General features: G+C 46.0%; 1 protein-coding gene across 2 annotated transcripts in view; it reads left to right on the top strand.

Annotated features, from left to right (window-relative positions):
- The first annotated feature begins 18,190 nt into the window (after positions 1-18,190).
- The window catches only part of EI24 (EI24 autophagy associated transmembrane protein), a 53,780-nt gene continuing 52,009 nt past the window's right edge, over positions 18,191-19,961 (top strand). Inside the window, exon 1 of one of the 2 annotated variants that reach the window (XR_003997184.1) lies at positions 18,191-18,373. The gene's annotated coding sequence lies outside the window, so the exon portion shown is untranslated. The remainder of the gene's footprint in view (positions 18,374-19,961) is intronic. The other variant, XM_030538137.1, reaches the window with a different exon arrangement.

The following is a 19,961-nucleotide window of genomic DNA, read 5'->3' as shown; positions in this document are numbered from 1 at the left end:
CAGAAAAGCAGACTTTGACTCCCTCAGGGAACTGATGGGCAGGATCCCCTGGGAAAACAACATCAGAGGGAAAGGAGTCCAGGAGAGCTGGCTGTATTTTAAAGGATCCTTATTGAAGTTGCAGGAAAAAACCATCCTGATGTCTAGAAAGAATAGTAAATATGGAAGCAAAGTAACAGTCCAAATCACCATCCATGCTGCTGTTCCCACGAGTTATGGAATATAGAAAGAATGGTTTTTTTGCTACGTGTTTCTGTTTGCTCTCCCTGGTTCCCCCAGGATAACTCCACAAGCAGGAACAATAGCAGACTTTGTGCAGTTGCCTTTGGACTCCAAGTACTTGATAAGGGGTGATTTTAACCCAAGGCCCAGGCAACTAAAACGTGCTGAAAGCCAAAAGAGCCATCAGCAGTAATGGAGGACCAAGGCAGAGTGACTGCAATGTAACAAGGGAGTGTGCTCTCAAACTCCAACAACAGTCAAGAAATGAACATTATTGTTGTACTTCCAGAGGGTGCCATGTACAGAACTCTAGAAGATCACTGATGTGGTGTCCTTGAGGATGTGGGAAGAACCTAAAGTGAGAAGAGAGAAGGGCCCAATGGACTCTCCTCCCCAATGGCACGGGCCTTTTACTTCCATTTCAGCACAGAACTGTCACCTTTCTCTGAGAATACAGGACATGAATGTGTCCAGTGACTCCATCCTGCATAAACATTGCCCATACCCCCATGCTTACCTGACTCAGTGTAAATAACAGGTTACAGGCTGGTGGATGATTTTAGCTGCCTCCAGCCTCCTACAGCAGGAAGAGTGGAGCCCAACAGCTTATGCTGGGACCACACTTAGTTACCAATATTTGAACCTGTTGAGAGATAACCCAGGGTCCTGCATGCTGGGAGGTCCTCTGCCTTTCTTTCCACATATTAAACTACAGAATCCTGACTAGCTGGAAATCTTTAATATTACATAAGTGCTCAAAACAGCCACCACATCTTTTCCCATTTTTCCTAGGATGCCTGCCAGGGAAAGAGAATAAAGGAGAGGGGCAGGAATAAATTCAATCAGTCCTTCAACCCAGAAATTATTTGCTCTTTCTCTCTCCCTTTCCTTATCTCCTTTTTCTCTTCTTCTGTCTCCAACTCATTCTATGTACCTCCATGCAAATTCCTTCCTTTTTTTTTTTTATTAGTAGAGCCAATAAATTGTTGCAGAAACATTTTTATGGGGCTAACTTTACAATTCCCAGAAGCAGCTTGATGTACAAACATTTCAGTGCATAAGCTGGCCTTCAGGATTTCATAAAACTAGGGTGAGATCTGACTAGTAAGGTAACAGTTTAACAATTTCTCCCTTCCTTGGTATTCAAAATCCTCAGTCTCCTATGTTGCATGGCAGGGGATGAAACTTTTCCAGCAAATTTCACCAGGTATCTAGCTAATTATCCTTTTTTCCTTCTTCCCTGTAGAACACTGACTTGATGAGTCAGCTTTTCTAGTTGGTGTTTCCCATGCTGTTTGAAATCAATCAATTGATTTAGGGTAGTCACGTCTCTTCCAGTACCTTGTGATTGTGATTCTTGCTACAACTAATACAAGGTAATCAGTTCTTTGTAGAGCTTATACACTGAATTTTGGGGAAAATTCAGCAAAACTCCCCAAAAGTTATCCAACGGATGGCAACCCACAATCTTCTTAACAGCATCCCCAACCTCCTTCCAAAATTGTCCCAGCTTTTGGCTAGGACAACCACGTGTGAAGAAATTCACCTGTTTTGTTACACTCTTTCCGGGCCATCCCTGTACCACAAATGTATGTCTGACTTTAAGGTGGGGTAGGTGTAACGTTGCACTCTGTATGATTTTATGAAAGTATGCTGATGAGTGTGAATACAATGTAACTAAAATACGCTTCATGCAAAAGGTCTCTTGTAAGGTATCATTACAAAGCTTATAATCTACTGAGTGTGGTCATCCTATTTGTATAAATGTATCACTCCTGTATCTGAAACTAGAAATATGAAATATAACTCTGAGGTCCTATTGTACTTATGCAAAGTGTGGGCCATTAATGGTGGTTTGGAATCTTAATGTCTCCCATTAACCGGGACAATTGACTGTAGATGGCTCTGTTTTACTTGTAAGTCTTCCTGTATACATGTGCGCTGGCAAGTGGATAATGAAGTCTTACAGTGACATGTGATTATGTCACCTGAACTGGAATCCATCTTTCACCTGGTGCATTTCCATTGAGAAGGTGAGGAGACCCAGAGGGACAAAGGATTCCCGCCTTATGCAAAAGATATGTAAGTGGGTGGAACAGAGCAAATTAGGTGGACATCATGAGAAAATCCCCTAGCTACCACCTGAACTGAACAAGGGCTGTACCGGGGAATTGTGCCCAGACTAGGAAGGCATCCAGTCTGTGAAAGAAACTTATTGAAACATCTCTGACAGTGAGATTTTATCTGTATTCAGTTTTATTACTGTACTAGGCTTAGACTTGTGTGTTTTATTTTATTTTGCTTGGTAATTCACTTTGTTCTGTCTGTTACTACTTGAAACCACTTAAATCCTACTTTCTGTATTTAATAAAAATCACTTTTTACTTATTAATTAACCCAGAGTATGTAATAATACTGGGGTGGAGGGGCAAACAGCTGTGTATAACTCTCTATCAGTGTTATAGAGGGCGAACAATTTATACAGGGTATAACAGATTTATTTGGGGTTTGGACCCCACTGGGAGTTGGGCATCTGAGTGTTAAAGACAGGAACACTTCTTAAGTTGCTTTCAGTTAAGTCTGAAGCTTTGGGGCATTTGGTTCAGACCGTGGATCTGTTTTGGAGCAGACGGGCATGTCTGGCTCGACAAGACAGGGTGCTGGAGTCCCGAGCTGGCAGGGACAGCAGGGGCAGAAGTAGTCTTGGCACGTCAGTTGGCAGCCCCAAGGGGGTTTCAGTGATCCAGCCCATCACAGTAGGTACCATTGTTAGAGGATTTTAACATAGTTTTCTTTTATAAGCCTGGATATTGAGGTACAAGGGCCACTTTTCCAAATATTTTGCCAATCCTCATCCTTAATCTCCATACCCAAGTCTGTATTCCACCTTTTCATGAGAATATTTTTTCCTCTAAGTAACAGCTTCTATAAGGCAGAATGAAGACCCTTGTGTTTCATAGGCGTGATGAGTAATTTCTCAAAGTCTGTTCATTTTCTGCATAGGTTTGACTGTCTAAGAGGGTGGACTGAAAAATGTCTCGCAGGCAGGTATTGGTACTCTGGAACTTTAGTATCTTTTGCAAACTTCAAAAAATCCAGAGTCTAGCTTCCCTGAATAACAGACCAAATCTTATTATACTGATATACTCCAAGGTGTTAAAGTTTCCCAGAGTATTATCAGAAGAAGCTGGAGTTGGGATAGAGTGGGGACTTATGAGGAGAGGATGAGGGAACTGGGCTTATTTAGTCTGCAGAAGAGAAGAGGGAGGGGGAATTTGATAGCAGCCTTCAACTACCTGAAGGGCAGTTCCAAAGGAAGTATTTCTTCACACAACACAGTCAACCTGTGGAACTCTTTGCCAGAGGATATTGTGAAGGCCAAGACTATAACAGGGTTAAAAAAAAAAACAACTAGAGAAGTTCCTGGAGGACAGGTCCATCAATGGCTATTAGCCAGGATGGGCAGGGATGGTGTCCCTAGTCTCTGTTTGCCAGAAGCTAGGAATGGGCAACAGGGGATGGATCACTTGATGATTATCTGTTCTGTTCCTTCTCTCTGAAGCATCTGGCACTGGCCACTGTCAAAAGACAGGATACTGGGCTAGATGGACCTTTGGTCTGACCCAGTCTGGCCGTTCTTATGTTCTTATGGAAATTGCGTTGTGAGGATTTTTCACTTGTTCAGAAATGCTGCCCACTTGGAATATCTGGGCAGTTATGCAAGATGAGAGGGGAGATAAATTCCAGACAGGGTGGTGGAGCTTGGGCCAAACCAGCTTGGAGATCCAGAGCAGAGATACCGTCTCCAGCTGTGTGAAGCTTTGTTCAGAGGGAGCTAGAGGACAGGTGCCCAAGACACAGAACAGCATCATGAGTGAGTTTCAGCCCCATAGTGGGTTTAGATTTGCAGATTTGTGGAGTTCAGACAAGGGGCGGACACAATCAGTCATGCTGCTGCCATTTGGGTCCCCAAGGATTCACCATAGCAAAGTTATAGTCCCAAAGGCTGACCTTTCATTGGAGGTCCCCATATGCTAAATTCTGCATATTTGCTCTCTCAGGTTGCATAGATTACACTTGTGTCTGTAAAGTGGTAAATAACCATTGCAAACTCTTGATCTCCTTACTGTTGAGCAGATGCTAATACTGATAGCAGCTTTGGTGCAAATTATCATAGATCTGTCCCCCAAGCCTACAAATTCATACCGAGAATTAATGAGAACAGGAAGAAGACCATCCTGATCTGTGTGCTGGTGGTCCTCTTGGCCATTATCATTATTGGAGCCATTCTGATTGGGGTCCATATGACTCAAAAATTCATGGAAAGAGTGAGAAGAGCAGCAAATGGAAGGCTGATGCCATTTATCTGGTCTGTATGATATGCCCAGCATAGACTGTTTGTTATCATGTCATTCATAAATGCTAATTGTATTTAGACTCTTTGCCCAATGTCTGTACGTTCCAGTCAGGCATTATTGAGCAGCAAGGTAAAATCATTGGAGCCATGACTCAATGGTTTTATTTCTACCTCTGCTCCTGACTTGTTCTGTGATCTCTGGGGAGTATCTTGCCCTTCTCGTGCCTCAGTTTCTTCTTCTCTGCAATAGGGATAAGGACACTCTTGTGTTATAAGCATTATATTCATGTTATTTTAATATTATTGGAGGAAGAAAACCCAACTGGTTGAATGGATAGCCTGCTGCTAGTAGATTTCAGCATGAATTATCCATCTCCTTTCTTCTGAGCAGAGAGTGGGATATTTGCCCCTGAGTTTGTAAATGGCCAGTAAATTGCAGCCACAAGCTTTAGACTATGAATATCTCTTCCAGGAGCACTATCCAGGCCAGCAGGCTCAATGGTTGGCTGGTCTCTCATTGTACAACTGTTTGCTTGCAAAGCCCATGCCCCTGAAAACAACAGCCTCAAAGGCTGGTACTGCAGGCAGCCTAGAGTCCACTGAAGTAATTTCACTGTGTGTGATGTGTCTCCTGCAGATTATCCAAACCACCAGCAGCAGAAGCAACAGGGAAGTGATTCAGCAGACGATGGTGGTGAGCAGCCGGGAGAACATGCCTGCCTTTCACATCCAGGGCAACAGAAGCTCAGTGACTGTCGTGTGCATCTAGAAACATGGGACTCCCACAGATGTTCAAGCTGACTTGAAAGAGTAAATGGGATCTCAGAGTGCTGGGTGTCAAAAGTCTTGCAGTGGATTGGTACATTGAGGCAGGTCAGGACAATAAACAGAACAAGAGCTTACGTAACGTGGTGCTTTGTCTGTAATGGCTAGATCACATATAAAGGTTCATGAGTCTGCTACTGCCTTTGAGCTAATAGACCTGATTCTTTAGCTCAAGCAATAGAGTCTAAAATGTTGAGCTTTTCACAGGGATTTCTCTTCTGAACAAGCGACTTCTGATTTGGCTTTAGGAAACTCCACTTCTCCCTGAAGATTTCCATCAAGGGCAGATCCAGAATTAAAATACTTCTAGCTGAAGACAGCCATCCCCATGTCCTTTGCATCCAGCCTCTTATGACCAACTCTGTTCTGCTTGTAACGGTCTGAAATAGAGGCGCACACTGCCATCTGTTACATTTGTTTCATTCATTAACTCACTGCCTGTGATGCATCTTACAAAATGTTTTAGGTACATGAACACTAAATGAAAATACATTAGCATAAATCTAAGGCAACTAACAAATCTGTGGCTGACAGTAATTGCAAGGGCAGTGCCAGCCATGGTGCCTGATGCACACAAATCTGTTCTCCTAACTGGCACATGGTATTCTGGATTTGGAGTGACCTATTTTATATTCATTGCTTTGCTCTTGATTTATGCAGCAAATGCCTGAGTGTTCTGTGACTTGTCGCAAAGTTCTTTCCCCATTGGCTTCCAGAGGTTCATTGGCTTTTGGGTTCAGGACAGAAGGAAGTGTTTGGTTGTGAAGATGGATACGGTTGCCATGCCCAGCCTGGCTGAAATTACCCAGAGAATCGAGAACTTCACCAAGCAGTGAGAGGAGCAGTGTGAAGGGCCCGAGATGTCTCTGCTGAGTGGTGCCTCCAATGCCTTTGGTAACTTTGTCCCTCTTTTTGCTATTACCAATATAAACATCTTGTTTCCCAGCAGGTCCCAGGAGACAACAGCTTGTCCTACAGCTACCGCGAGGGGCAACTGGCCGACTGCAGAGCACTGGGAATGACACTGAACATTCTCTGCAGCAACGTTCTCATCTACTGGGCTGAAGTAAGAGCCCTCTGTTTAGAACTCTGCATGCTCTTAAAGAGGGTTGTGTAGTGCAGGGACAGCATGAGGTACCATGAGTTCAGGAAAGGATGGAGTCACTGCACCCATACCCATCTTGTGATCTCAAGCAATAACTCCCAGCAGCATGGGGAAATTTCAGCAAAAAAGACTAGCCCCATGGGGGAGAAGAGTCTTCAGGATTGCTCTGCCATCTTCGCCATTGTTTTCTCCTTCTTACCTCACAGTGACTCTCCCACTTGAGTGGTCGGTACACAGCACATTCTGGAGGTAGGACTCCACCGGGGACACTTGCCCAGAGAATACAGTAACCCTTCCATTCTGGAGAGTGAAAGATAACAAGTGGTAGATAAACATAAACCATTTAGAAAAACTGAATGGTCCATCTACACAGTTGGTGATCATGTGGTTGCCAAAATCTTGCTCATGATGGACAGGCCCTAAACTTCCAATCCAACCCTGCTAAGGACCTAGCTAGATCAATCTGAATGGCGCTTGATCTGCAAGGAGGCCATGTCCCTTTGGGATTTCCCGTGATGGTGAAGATGATTTAGACCAATCCTGGTCTCTTTGGAGTGATCCAAAGAGTCTTACACACAAAAGCCCTGGGGCTTTACCGTTACCGTTATTTAATTCCACCACTTACAAACTCTCCAGCTCATTCAGCACAGAGGTGCTGTTCCAAGGATTGCTTGTTACTGTTCCTTTTCCTTTTAACACAGAGCTGCAGTGGCGAGTCGGCTCTCACAAACTATTCACTTCTAAAGGCTGAGCAGTGAAGCCCTGTAAAGAGCTGGGAAAGCTCCTGGCTGGTTAAAAGTGAGGTGAGGCTGCAGCTGGAAACACAATGCTTCGGGCTGGGAATGGCGAACACGTCTCATCTGAGAATGGAGTATTTGTTGGGAGAGTTAATTCATATGAGCATTTTAGCATGATCTCCGATTTCCATTCATTCTACATGTCAGTTTAATGCAGAATAATTAGATCCAAACCCTGCCCTCACACATGGAGTTCCAGCTGAAATCACTGCTTCGATTCTCCTCTGACGATGATGTAAATCAGCAGTCTCTCCATTGGGGTAAAATGGGTGTGACAGAGGAATCAGGCCCAAGCTCTGCACTTATCTGAGAGCAGAATGCGGCCCCAAGTTCCCAGCTTTTCTTTATTCAAAGGGCCTCCCCAGTGTAAACCAACATCCTGCAGCCCTGTTAGCCCAGCCCCGCAGAAAACAGCTGATCAGCAACAACAAAGGTGAGAGTTCTTCCTACCCTGCTGCTCATACAGCTCCTCACGGTCCCCTCACAGCATCCCTGGACGGCAGGAAGGATTATTACCCTCATTTAGCAAAGTGGGAGTGAAGCCAGATAAATTGTGACTCACCTGAGCTCACACAGAAAGTGTGCCAGGGCCAGGAATTTAAAACAGGTCTCCTGAGCGCCAGACCAGCCTTCCCGTATGCCTCACCTCAGTCACCTGACCTTCATGGCCTGGGGAGGGCCATTCAGTTGCTGGAGCTGTTAACAGACCAGAACAGCAGAGAACAGCACTCCAGCTGTCAAGGCCCTGTGACAAATTCCAGGTCAAATTCTCCTCTCATTGACTTCAAGCCACCCTGGCTGATCCATCCTCAGACACCTTTGGCTTCGGTGGTGTCACTGCAATGGAGAAGGGAATGGCTTTCTGCTGGTGTGTGGAAGGGGGATTCCAAATGGATAAGGGTTTATTTTAAACATTATTGACTACTTTATATTCATTGAATGGATATCCCTTTAAACAGCCACTTTCGTAATGGAGACAGACACTAAATGGTTTGGGACAGACAGCTGATTCCTAGGAACGTGCTTTTCTTTTATCACTCATCCTACTAAGAGGCCACAATCACTGGGCCAAACCAAACTGTTGTACTCCTTCCTCATTTGTATTCTGTGGTAGCTATCTGAAGGCAACCAAGCTAGGAATGTGCATGTGAAACATGCTAAACCACTGGAGAGTATCTCCTCCACATCTGTATTCACTTGGGAGATGTGCATACTGACCAGTGTATCACAGTTAGAAGCTTTTAACTTAAAAAGTGGGCCAAAGGCAGGTAGCAGGCGCTATCGAATATCACTGGGGGGGGTCTTAAGGTTGGCCTTTCCAAAGCAGTGCAGGGGACTAAGCCATACAACTTCTGTTCATTGAAGGGAAGGCATGGAGCTGAAACCCTGATGCTTATTTGAAAAGCTTATCCTCAGTACGTTAAGGACATCTGTACCGGGAGCACCTAGGGGTTGGGACAGCTAAAGCTGCTCACTAACAAACCCTTGGCCTCTTCGTTCGATTCATGTGCTTGGCTGGCTCTGAATCTACTGTGCTCTGGTGGTACCTAGACTAAACTCATTGGTTGACTGTCTCAGCTTTTTCCAATGGGCCGTTCTGGGATACTCCCAGTTTTGCCCACAATTCATATTGTGACTGGGGGTAAACAGGAAATGCCCCTCTCCCCTCAAGGTTGGGAGTTTCTCACCCAAGAGTGTTGGCTCCTCTCATCCATAGCAAATACCAGAAAATTACATTTCACCATCCCTCAGCTGATACCAGGGCCGGCTCTAGGTTTTCTGCAGCCCCAAGCAAAAAATTTCCCACCCCAAGCTCCGAGAGCGCAACTGCCCAAGCAAAAAAAAAAAAAAATGGCCGGAATGCCGCCCCTGGAATTGTGCCACCCCAAGCATGTGCTTGCTTGCTGGTGCCTAGAGCCAGTCCTGGCAGATACATTATGGAATTGCGAGTTCAGTATGGACGTTCACTAACATAGATGATTAATACTGAAATCTGCTCTTACACCCACTCATGGTGCTAAAACGGAGCAGCTGGGGAGAACAAAGCAGGTGCCAATAGCAAAATTGTTTCTCTTTCATTTTCCAGAACACGTGGAAAGAGCAGTGTGGATGGAGCATCTGTGTGGCGATCTTAATATTTAGTGTTTGCTATAATTTTTAAACCCACTAAAACTCCGTTGCATTTTTGCAACGTTCACTCTGTGCAGCATAGTGTTTCTATGAACCAAAGTTGAAATTCAGTTTGAAATTTCCTATGAAAATTAGCTCTTATAAAAATTCCTGCCTGACTCATCATCAATTTAAAAAATAAAGTCTCCATATTGCTTTGAAATGTCACTTGTTTGTCTAGCATGAGTTGCTGAATCTATCTTAGACTATAAACTCCATGGAGCAGAGATTATGCTATGTGCAGCACCCAGTAAGTAGTAATGATAAAAATCCCATTATGTTCCCTTCGCATGGTGGAGCTCTAAGGCACTGCCGGGATAGGAGGGGGATAAGGATGAGGCTATCACTCCAGGCTTGTTCCATTCCATAGCAGTACCCATGTGTCCATGGATGGACAAGAGGTTTGCTTTCATGAGCACCGCCCTGTCGGTAAACGCCTTCATTCTCAGGCCACAGCTAGGTGGCACAGTGACAAATTCATGCTGCAGTGTCTGGGGCAGCACAATGGAAACTTCAAGGTGATTTCTTTGTGCCAAACACAGTGGGTTAGATCACGGCACTGACAGCCTCATGTTTCTGATGGAACAAAGCATGCTGCTTCCTGTTTAGATCCTGAGCAGCAGGTCTCCAGCTTGGTCAGGTTTGCTTCGTAGGACTGCTCAGGTCTTGGGCTCCTGCACTCTGCATGAATGCATGTCCCATTCCATGCTGAACACTGGAGTAGAGGACCATGCAACGAAGCAGCTGGCTGGTTCCCCCGTCACATTAACACTGCTGGGGAAGGAGAGACGAAAAGTGATTTGGGGCCCATGGAGGAGAAAGATAAATGGGGAAAGGCAGTGGAGTGCAGAAGAGAGCAAGTGGGTGCAGCACCAAGAAATCAAACACAGAAAGGAGTTATTGACCTATCATATACACCCTGTCCCCACTAGGACACTGTATCCCAGCCTGGGTTAGTCGAGTGACCATGTGAGGAGGTGGAGTCAGGCGCAGGTGTTGCTGCTTCATGTGTATGTAACTTCACTGTGAGCCGGGGGTTTCACTGGGAAGGGAGCTGTTTGGGGGTTTCCCCCTCCCCTGCTACCTAGTGGGCCAGGGGCAGCTGAGGGCGTCCTAATAGGAGATACTATAAAATACTTCTCAGCCTATCATTTTGTCCTTAGTCAGCACAAGGCAGAGCCCATAACCATCCTACAAACTTAACAAATTCAGCAGCAAAATGTGTTGGACTGAAGATCACAGGTTCGCTCTAATTGCTCCTCTCTGGGCTCCTTAGTTATGTTCACTGGTCCTGTGAACGTGTGGGACTGGGGCTCGACCCTCTCCAAGGGGCGGAGGGGAGCCACATTCTCTGGCCGGGTCGGCCCCCTGACTCGGGTCCTAGGGCGACAAACACAAAGTCACAAGGCCCAGGTCCCCGGGTTTGGGACAGGGCAACAATACAGAGTCAAAGGGGCTCCGGCCCTCTGCTTCAGGGCTGAGCAACAATGCAGAGTCAAAAGGGCTCCCGCCCTCTGCTTCAGGGCTGAGCAGCAGTACAGTCTAAAGGGGCCCAGCCCTAAGTTCGGGCGGGGCACCAAACGCAGAATCACAAAGCTCAGGCCCTTCTGGCTCAGGGCTGAGCAAAGCACAGGGTTTAGGAGACTCAAGCCCTCTGGTTCAGGGCTGAGCAGCCGTACAGTCTAAAGGGGCCCTGCCCCAAGTTCGGGCAGAGCATCAAACGCAGAGTCATAAAGCTCAGGCCCTTCTGGCTCAGGGCTGAGCAAAGCACAGAGTTTAGGAAACTCAAGTAGAAAGGCCTCCTCGGGCCCACGCGAGGGGGAGTCTGCCACGGGACGCAGGCCCTCCTACTCCACTGCGTTCCACCCCGGGGCCCTAGCAGCAGCTTAGACTCGCTGCTGTCTGGGGATCCCGGCTGCAACACACTGACATAGGCTCGGATATGGTTGCAGCCTAACAGGAGTCGGCTGCCCCCGGGCTAATCCCGACCTCCTCCTCAGGGCCAACCTGGTCCATGGGGCCGGCTCCCGGGAAGTCCAGCAGCAGGGGCTCCTTGCGGCTAGGGCTGGGTGGCAGGTCCGGCAGTTCCTCAGGGAAGTCCGGCACGGCTTGCTCCGGCAGTTCCTCTGGGTAACAGCAGGGACGGGGAGGCCCCAGCGGCTCCTCCAGGTAGTAGGCCCAGGGAAGCTCTGGCAGTTCCCCCGGGTAAGAGGCACGGGGAAGCTCCGGCAGCTCCTCCAGGTAGCGGGCGCGGGGAAGCTCTGGCCAGTCGCGGCGGGTGTCCTGGGTCCTAGAGGATTCCCAGTCTCGAGCTCCCTGCAGCACGTCTGCTCCCTGTGGCGGCTGGGGCCTAACTGAGCTCTGACAGCCGGCTTTTGTACTTCCGGGTCGTCACCTGATCCTTTGAGGGGCGGGCTCACCGCACCTTAGCCCCGCCCACTCAGGCTGCTGGCTGGGTGCTCCCGCCCCTGGGCCAGAAGGGAGCCACACCGACTCGCTACAGGTCCCTTTTCTTCGAGGACCTGGGCTTTCAGCTCCTCTTCTCCTGGCCGGGTTGGGCCCTCATTTCCTGGGACTATTAGCGATAACAGTAAGAACATATCTCAGATTTCTATAGCCCCAGTACCCTTAATGACCCCAAAGCGCTTTATAGACTGTACATAGTAAACGCAAAACTCCCTTCCTCCACAACTAAAATTCAGCCATGTCTGGGGTGGAATGTGGCAGAGGATAAAACCACAAAGGAGCTGCATGACAACTTAGGACCGGAAGTGTAAAAGGATCTCTATGCACAATTGAAAACACAGAGGGAGTGGAGGACAGTCTGCATGGAGTTACCCATGCTGGAATCTGGACAGGCAGGAGTGGCTGGCAGTAGAACTCTGAGAAGCCCTATCATACCCGTAATGGTGATAGTTGTCCTGGGTCTTGGTTCTGCACTTTATTTGGAAAATGGCATCTTCATCAGCACAGCACCCCACCCCTCCCTGCCATTAACTCAGAAAGCCACCTACTGTGTCACCAGCACCACTTCCTACAGCACCAGGGCTTTTCCTGGAGGTCTCCCATCCAAGTACAGCCCCAGCTGTCCCATAGCCTGTGATCACATGTCATTACAAACCAATATGGCTGCTGTGCTCTCCTCCTGAGAGACTCCTTTTCCCAGTGCTGCTGGGTTCTTCTCATCTCCCGGCACTGCTAGAGTCTCCTCGCTAGCAGTTAATTGTCTCACATTTCTACAGCATCCGCACACACACAACTTTGTGAGGGTGCAATACATCATCATCTCATAGAAACTTGCTGAAGATGATAAATTATTTTGGGTACACAAGAAGCCAAGGGTCAAACAGGCCAGCCAACAGAGATCTTGGTAAAAGTGGGGGACTGGTGCTGCCAAATAATAAACATTATTATTGGGCAAGCCAAATGGGAAATTTGCTGTGTTGGATACCTCCAAGCTCTAATCAACACAGGATAGCGATAAAACAGACACATTGTCCTATAATCAAACTCCACAGGATTTTTTGCATAAAGAAACTCTCTAAGGCAAAAATAATATCTAGCCACTTTTTTATGAGGGCAACAATAGAGGTGTGGGATCACACTTACAAAAACTAGGCCCCTCCATATCACATCTAACGCCCACAGCAGTTATCACAGAATGCAACTCTAATAAAACTTTGGGAAACGTTAAAGCCTGGTGTTGTCCCACAAACTTACACAGGATCGTTTTAGGGGTTAAGACAAAGATGCCACATTTATTATTAATTCGTAACTATTAGCAAATACCCTAATGCTTATACACATACACTCACACACACACACACCCCAAAATGTTCTGCAGCTGCTTGATAGTTACCAGTCCTGATTGCAGTTTGAGTTCGCAGCTTGAGATCGGAGCTCGTGGCAGCTAACTGGCCAGGAAAGCTGAGCATGAGGAGGATCCGGGTCTCTGTCGGGCGCGCACCGATGCTCCTTGACGTTGGTAGCAGAACGTTACCCAAAATCTCTCATCTCACCCTTCCCTTTTTATAGGAGTTTAGTTTGGATTTAAAGTTCCTAGGTCTCGCTGTGTCACACCGCCTCTGGGTTTGCTTGATCACCCGTCAATTGCAGGCATGACTGTCAGCCTGGGACCTGGCTTTGATCTTCCTTCTGTTGTTTCTTTTTAGGGTGGATGCTTCTTGCTTGAGTTAGGGCTGTTGTCTGGTTCTTCAGCCGTTGGTATTTGAACTTTATCTCATCAGTATGGGCTGGTGCTGGAGGTTGATTCTATCACCCATGCATACCTCATTCACACATCTCAACTAGACTAATAAAATTACAGTATGGCTTGCAAAAATGGGGGCTGCAGCATAAGCCTTCTCCAAAATGAAGTCAGCATTTTAAAATGGGTTTTGAGTTACAATATTGCACAGAAGTTACAATGTTACAATGTAGGCAAAATGAGAAGTTACAATGTTACAATAATGAATGGTGAACAGAAGTTACAATGGTACAGTGACTAACTAAAAACAATTTCATTCACATTGGTTCTACATTGGGAGCATATTGGTATTATGAGATTGGGCCAGTAATTCAGAGAAGCTATATTTAGATTCTTTGAGGAGATTGAACAGCTTGCAAAAGATGCTAAAGTTCTGTTGCACCAATAAATGCAACTGAGACATTTTTCAATCCATCACCTTAGAAACCAAACCTAAGCATAAAATTAACAGTCTTTGAAAAATTACTTGTCACACCTATAAAACACAAGGGTCTATGTTCCACCTTGTATAAAGATATTTTAAGCTGTTTCTTGGAGAAAAAACACATGTTCATAAAAAGGTGGCATGCAGACTTGGATATGGAGATCAAGAACGAGGATTAGCACAGTATTTGGAACAGCGGTTCCTGCACCTCAATATGCACACTCAGAAAAGAAAACTATATTAAAATCCTCTACCAATGGTACTTAACCCACCTTAAACTTAAATGCATCTCTGGCATGGAGATGGGCAAATGCCTGAAAGACTTTAAAGAAACAGGCAGATTTCTCCACACATGGTGGACCTGTCTAAAAATTAGGAAATTTTGGAAAGCATTGGAGACTCCATTGAGGAAACAATGGGTTACCAATTATCAGATAACCTGGCAGGGTATTTCCCCCCGAGTTCTGCACTGTATAAGACCTACAAAGAACCAATTACCTGTATGTGATTTTCAGCAAGAATCACAATTGCAAGGTGGTGGAAGAGATGTGACTTCCTCTATATCTAGTGACTGGCTCCAGAAAGTGTGGGTAACATCAGAAAAGCTAACCAATCAAGTCAGAGTTCTATGGGCAAGAGGGAAAAAGGATATTTATCTAGAAACCTGGTGGAATTTCCTGGAGTTTGGTGGGAAAGAATCATCCTTTGCCATCGAACCTCAGAGATTTGAGGACTTTCTGTGAATACTGGAGAGGGAAATCGTTAAACTGCTGCTGTACTAGTCGGACACCTCCTTAGTGTATGGTCTTCTGAAGGCCAACTTATGCATTGGAATGCACGTGCATCATGCCTGTTCTTGGTGAAATTGTAAAGTTAGTGCTACATAAATGTTTGTGGAGCAACTTATTGGATCTGCTAATAAATAAATTAAAAAGTACAGAATTTGCATGGAGGTGCATAGAATGAACTGGAGGTGGAAGAGAATAAGGAAAGGGAAGAGGGAAAGAGCAAATAATATCTGGGTTGGAGAAGTGACTGAATTTATTTCTTCTCCTCTTCTTTATTCTCTTTTCCTGGCAGACATCCTAGAGCTCTACACTGAAGACAAAATGATGTGGTGGCTGTTTTGAGCACTTACATGATATTAATATTTCCGGCTAGTCTGGATTCTGTAGTTAAATAACTGGAGGGAAAGGAAGAGTATCCCTCACCGTGCAGGGTCCTTGCTCATCTGCAGAACTGTCTCGGCACACAGGTTCAAATGTTGGTAACTAAGTGTGGCCCAGCGTGTTGATGGGCCCCACTTTTCCTTCAGCAGGAGGCTGGTGGCAGCTAAACCCTCCCCCCAAACTATTATCTGTTATTTAAACGGAGCCTGGTGAGCATGGGGGTATGGGCATATGGAGCTGGAGAATGAGATCAGTGGCCCTCCCAAAACTCCTCTGATCAGCAATGAGCCTGCTACCTTCCTGAAGCATTGGTTCAATCTTCCCTATGAGAAAAGAGTGCCACCTACCGAGCTCTCAATACACCTGCCTGCAGCATCTTGGGTGTCTTTGCAGGTCTCCCATTCAGGAACAAAACTACTTCATTTGTGAGAGCAGAGAGGAAGTAATTACTCAACTGGAATTTAATTGGGACCCTGGAACTAGGAGCCCCAAAATGCTGGGGCTTGATGTTGGGAAAGATGGTGCCTTCGGCAGCAGAGCACTCCTTTGATAATTGCCCTGTACTGTTCACTCCTTCTGAAGCACCTGGCATTGGCCACCGAGACTGAGGATACTGCGCTAGACCGACCGTTGATCTGACTCACTAGGGCCGTTCTTAAGTCCTTCTTCCTGCCTCCCTAATGGCTGGGCACCAGCTGGGGGAACAAGGAGAGGGGAGGTCAGCCTGCACAGCAGGTGGGGGAAGCTACTGCAGAGGAATCCCTGCAGCCATGGGGGATGTGTGAAGGCCATGAAGAGCAGTGTAGGCCTGCCTATGCGTGAGGGACACTTGGCAGACCTGGCAAAGGGGCCCCAGGAGCAGTTAAATGGGGAAATGCTGACAGTGGGTCTCTGGAACATTTCCAGTCAGTGAGATCTGCTCAGCAGGGGAATCCATGGGGAGATTCCCAGAGGGAAGAGGTGGGAGTCCTAACACTGGGTTGGCACATTTACAGCTGGACTGTAGGGGCCAGTCCTGCCCTGGGCCCCCAGGTCTGACTGGGTTGGCATTTTCCTTCCCTAACCTCTGTGATCCCATGACTTGAAAGGTGAGTGCTCTTGGCTTTCCCAGCAGAGCAGCCTGACACCTGGATATGTTTGTAGGGTCCATGTATCATCCCCATGGCTCTGTGTCCACTCGAAGGGACCCAGGACTCCGCTCTGTGTTTTTCTGTCAGAAAAGATAAACCCAGAGCTGATTGGTGCCTCCATTTCTGGAATTGCCACAATAGCATCCCCAAGCACTGACAGAAAGTGGGAAGGCGCCCCCTAGGATCTGTCACATCCCCACATTAGCTCAAGGCTGCCTGCATTTCAGGGGGCTTCCCGTGGCTAATTATGGAAACAAGCCAAGCCCCTGAGGTTGCCCAGGGCTCCTGGAGGAAGGGGCTTTGTGCACCTTCCAACTTCTCCTCTTTGCTCCTTGGCCAGGGAGGAGAGGAGCTCTGGCTGCTCCTTTCTTTGCCTCCTTCAGGAATGGGGCATTCCAGACCTGGGGCTTCTCCCCAGTTGTCTCTCTGTGCTGTCACCCTATCCTGGCACAGGGAAGAAAGAGGGGAGATAGATCGTTCACCCTGCAACCCTCCTATTCTCTTCCCCCAGTCACTGGGGGAGCTGCTGCACCTGACATCCCTGCAGTTGGCCAGCTGAGTGTTCCACCCCAGCTCCACACTGGCAAGCCAGGTGGTGAGGACAGATGAGCAACACTAGGGAGAGCGCTCCCAGCCAGGTGGAGGCCAGCTTCCTGTGTGCTGAAACAGGGAGGCAGGACATTTGCAGAGACTTGCCTTTCCAAGAACAGGTTTAAACAACCAAGGGCAAACCTGGATCAATTGAGATTATTGACAGCTAAATCATGACAACCAAGAAGCTGTACACTACTGCTGATTTATGGCAATATGTAGGTACCTCACTCAAGTGCTGTGAGGCCAAATTCAGCAGCATGTTTTGATCCTCAGGTGGAGGCCTCTGAGCTATGCAAAGTATTATTACTGTTATATTTATTTTGGAATGTCTACATTCTGTTTCTTTTTCACATTGGATATCCTCTCCCAATCTCACCTTTATTCTATTATGGTTTTTAAGTAACAAAAATATATGTTGCAAGGAAATACATTTCTTTGTTTGTATTAATAACACCTCAGATGATCAGAAGTGAAAGAATTTTAAAACTCCAAAGTGCTGGTCCCTATTTGTGCTGTTTGTTTACTTTCTGCATGACTTCCAGTTTGCAAAATGGAAACCAACCGAATAGGGTGACCAGATGTCCCATTTTTAAAGGGACAGTCCCGTTTTTGGGGACTTTTTCTTATATAGGTGCCTATTACCCCTCACCCCATCCCGTTTTTTCACAGTTGCTGTCTGGTCACCCTACACTGAATCAGCTTCCCTTTTTTCACTTATGGTCAACGTCACTTTCAGGTGCTGACAGCTAAATGTGAGTTGCAAATACTAAAGAGGAAGGGTTATTTGTTTAAAACCAGCTGTTTCCTTTGGAACTGAAAAAAAATTGTGCAAACATAGCTACTGGTCTTAGCTTTTATAAAAGTTTGCTTTTTCAGTGTTTAAATGTTGGGCACAAATTTAAGTTGCCTTTGCCCTTTAAGTGTGTCGCAACACAGAGAGTGGTATGAGGACATTCGGGCTTTCAAAATAACATCAGTTATTATTAATTAGACATTAAACTCCATTTCCCAGAAACTCAGAGGATGTTGCGAAAGAGCCTGTCATTTAGCTCATCGAGAACGACATTTCCCAGACAGCTCTGCGTATCTATCTGGCTCTACAGCCGACTCATATTATTTCTGTTTTACATTGCAGGAGAGGTTAGGAACTACACTTCCCAGTGTGCTCCTGAGAGACATGCTCTGTGCAGAGATGTCCAGGGCCTGGGACGGGGAGCTGCTTTGTTCTGGACCTGTGCAAAAAATTAATCCCAGCACTTAACACACTGACAGACGTGGAGACCCCAGTGAAGGCCAGCTGGGGAGCCCCAGGAGGTAAGTCACAGCCTGCAGAGAGGGAGGCAGAGTGGGAAATGTCTAGTTCTGACGGCTGGAAACACTGGGACTCTGATGGGGACAGGTTGTGTATAAGGCAGACCAAGGGCACATGCCTGTGTGTTGAAAATATGGTAGGGGACTTTTCCCCCTGCATGCAGGTGGGTGCTGGGTGAAACATGAGCAGGGATCCTAGTTTCCCATGATTAACACCCCCCCTCCAAATTCTCTGATTAAAAAAAATATAAAAATCTACATTTTCCCACAATTAAAATGAAATGCTGAACTTTAGTTTCCCTAGCCACAATACAGTGGAACTCCATTTATCCGATCTAATTAGGATGGGGGCCGGATTGGATAATCAAAAATTTGTATAATCCGGAGAGCTTCAGCTCTGGGCAGCGGGTCTTGGGTTTTCAGCCCTGGTTTGGTCAATATGGAGAGCTGGATAACAGAGGCTCAGATAAGCGGAGTTCTGCTGTATACGTTTTTATTTTTTCACAAAATGTAAAAACTAAAAATTCTCTGTAAAGATGCAAATTGCACTTTTTTCTGTGGCAAATGGATTTCTAGGAACCCTGAACATGAGTCACAATTCGGGTCTCTGTGTGCCAGGTTGGACAAAGCAGTGCTTTCTCTCTGGAACTGTGTGTCAAGAAGGATGTTAATACCTTTCTCCCTGCACAGGCAGGAGTTGTGCCCTACCATGTCTAATAATCTGTTGGCCAGTGTCTGTCAGATGGTATGATCTTTAAGGTCTTTTCTTCCTACATAGTACTAATAAAAGCATACAACAGATAGGGACCCTAATTTAGATATTAACTGTATGTCTGGTTGACAAGCCATTCATTCAATCTAGTTTACTGAACTCTTAATAGCTACAATCCTGCCAAAGCGTTCCTGTGCCTTCCCACTTACTGCTCAGCTGATAAAATTGAATTATTTGTAAATCTGTAAGTGTTCAATCGGGGGGGGGGGGGAACTGTGATTAGGGACATATGTAGGGGGATGGAGCTTTTTAGTTCATTTTATACCATGCTCATCACCATGGTATCTAACCATCTCTGCAATCTCTGAATGCTGTAAGGAAACCTGTTTGTAGGATAAGATTATATATATATATATATATATATATATATATATATATATATATATATATATATATATATATATATATATATATATATATATTCTAATTGCTGGAAGTTTGGGGTGGTTGTTAGTTGTAAGGCAGTCACCCAAGTCGTGAATGGGCTTTTGAATGAGAAAGTGACAGAAAACTGAAGTCATTGAATTTTGCTCACCCAAATTCTGAGATCAACTTTGAACTTGACCTTGGTCTTGTGCTTGGACTGAAGGGACCTGAAGCCAAACTTGAAGAAACAAAAAAACCATGTATTGCTGCCTTAATTTTCTCTCTAAAGGTGTAAAACCGGTAACCATATTTTCAAGGGAAGATAACCAGCCCAGACTTCATAATAGTTTGAAAGTGGGCTGGATGCAGAAGGGACTGTTGAAAATGATACTTACAAATCATTCTACGTTGTGTATTGGCGCTTCAGTTTCTTGGCTACATGTCTCCTGAAGT

This window comes from Gopherus evgoodei, chromosome 19 (genome assembly GCF_007399415.2).
Source record: "Gopherus evgoodei ecotype Sinaloan lineage chromosome 19, rGopEvg1_v1.p, whole genome shotgun sequence".
Lineage (NCBI taxonomy): Eukaryota > Metazoa > Chordata > Testudines > Testudinidae > Gopherus > Gopherus evgoodei.
Note: the sequence above shows the minus strand (reverse complement) of the source record. Positions and strands in the feature narration are given on the sequence as shown.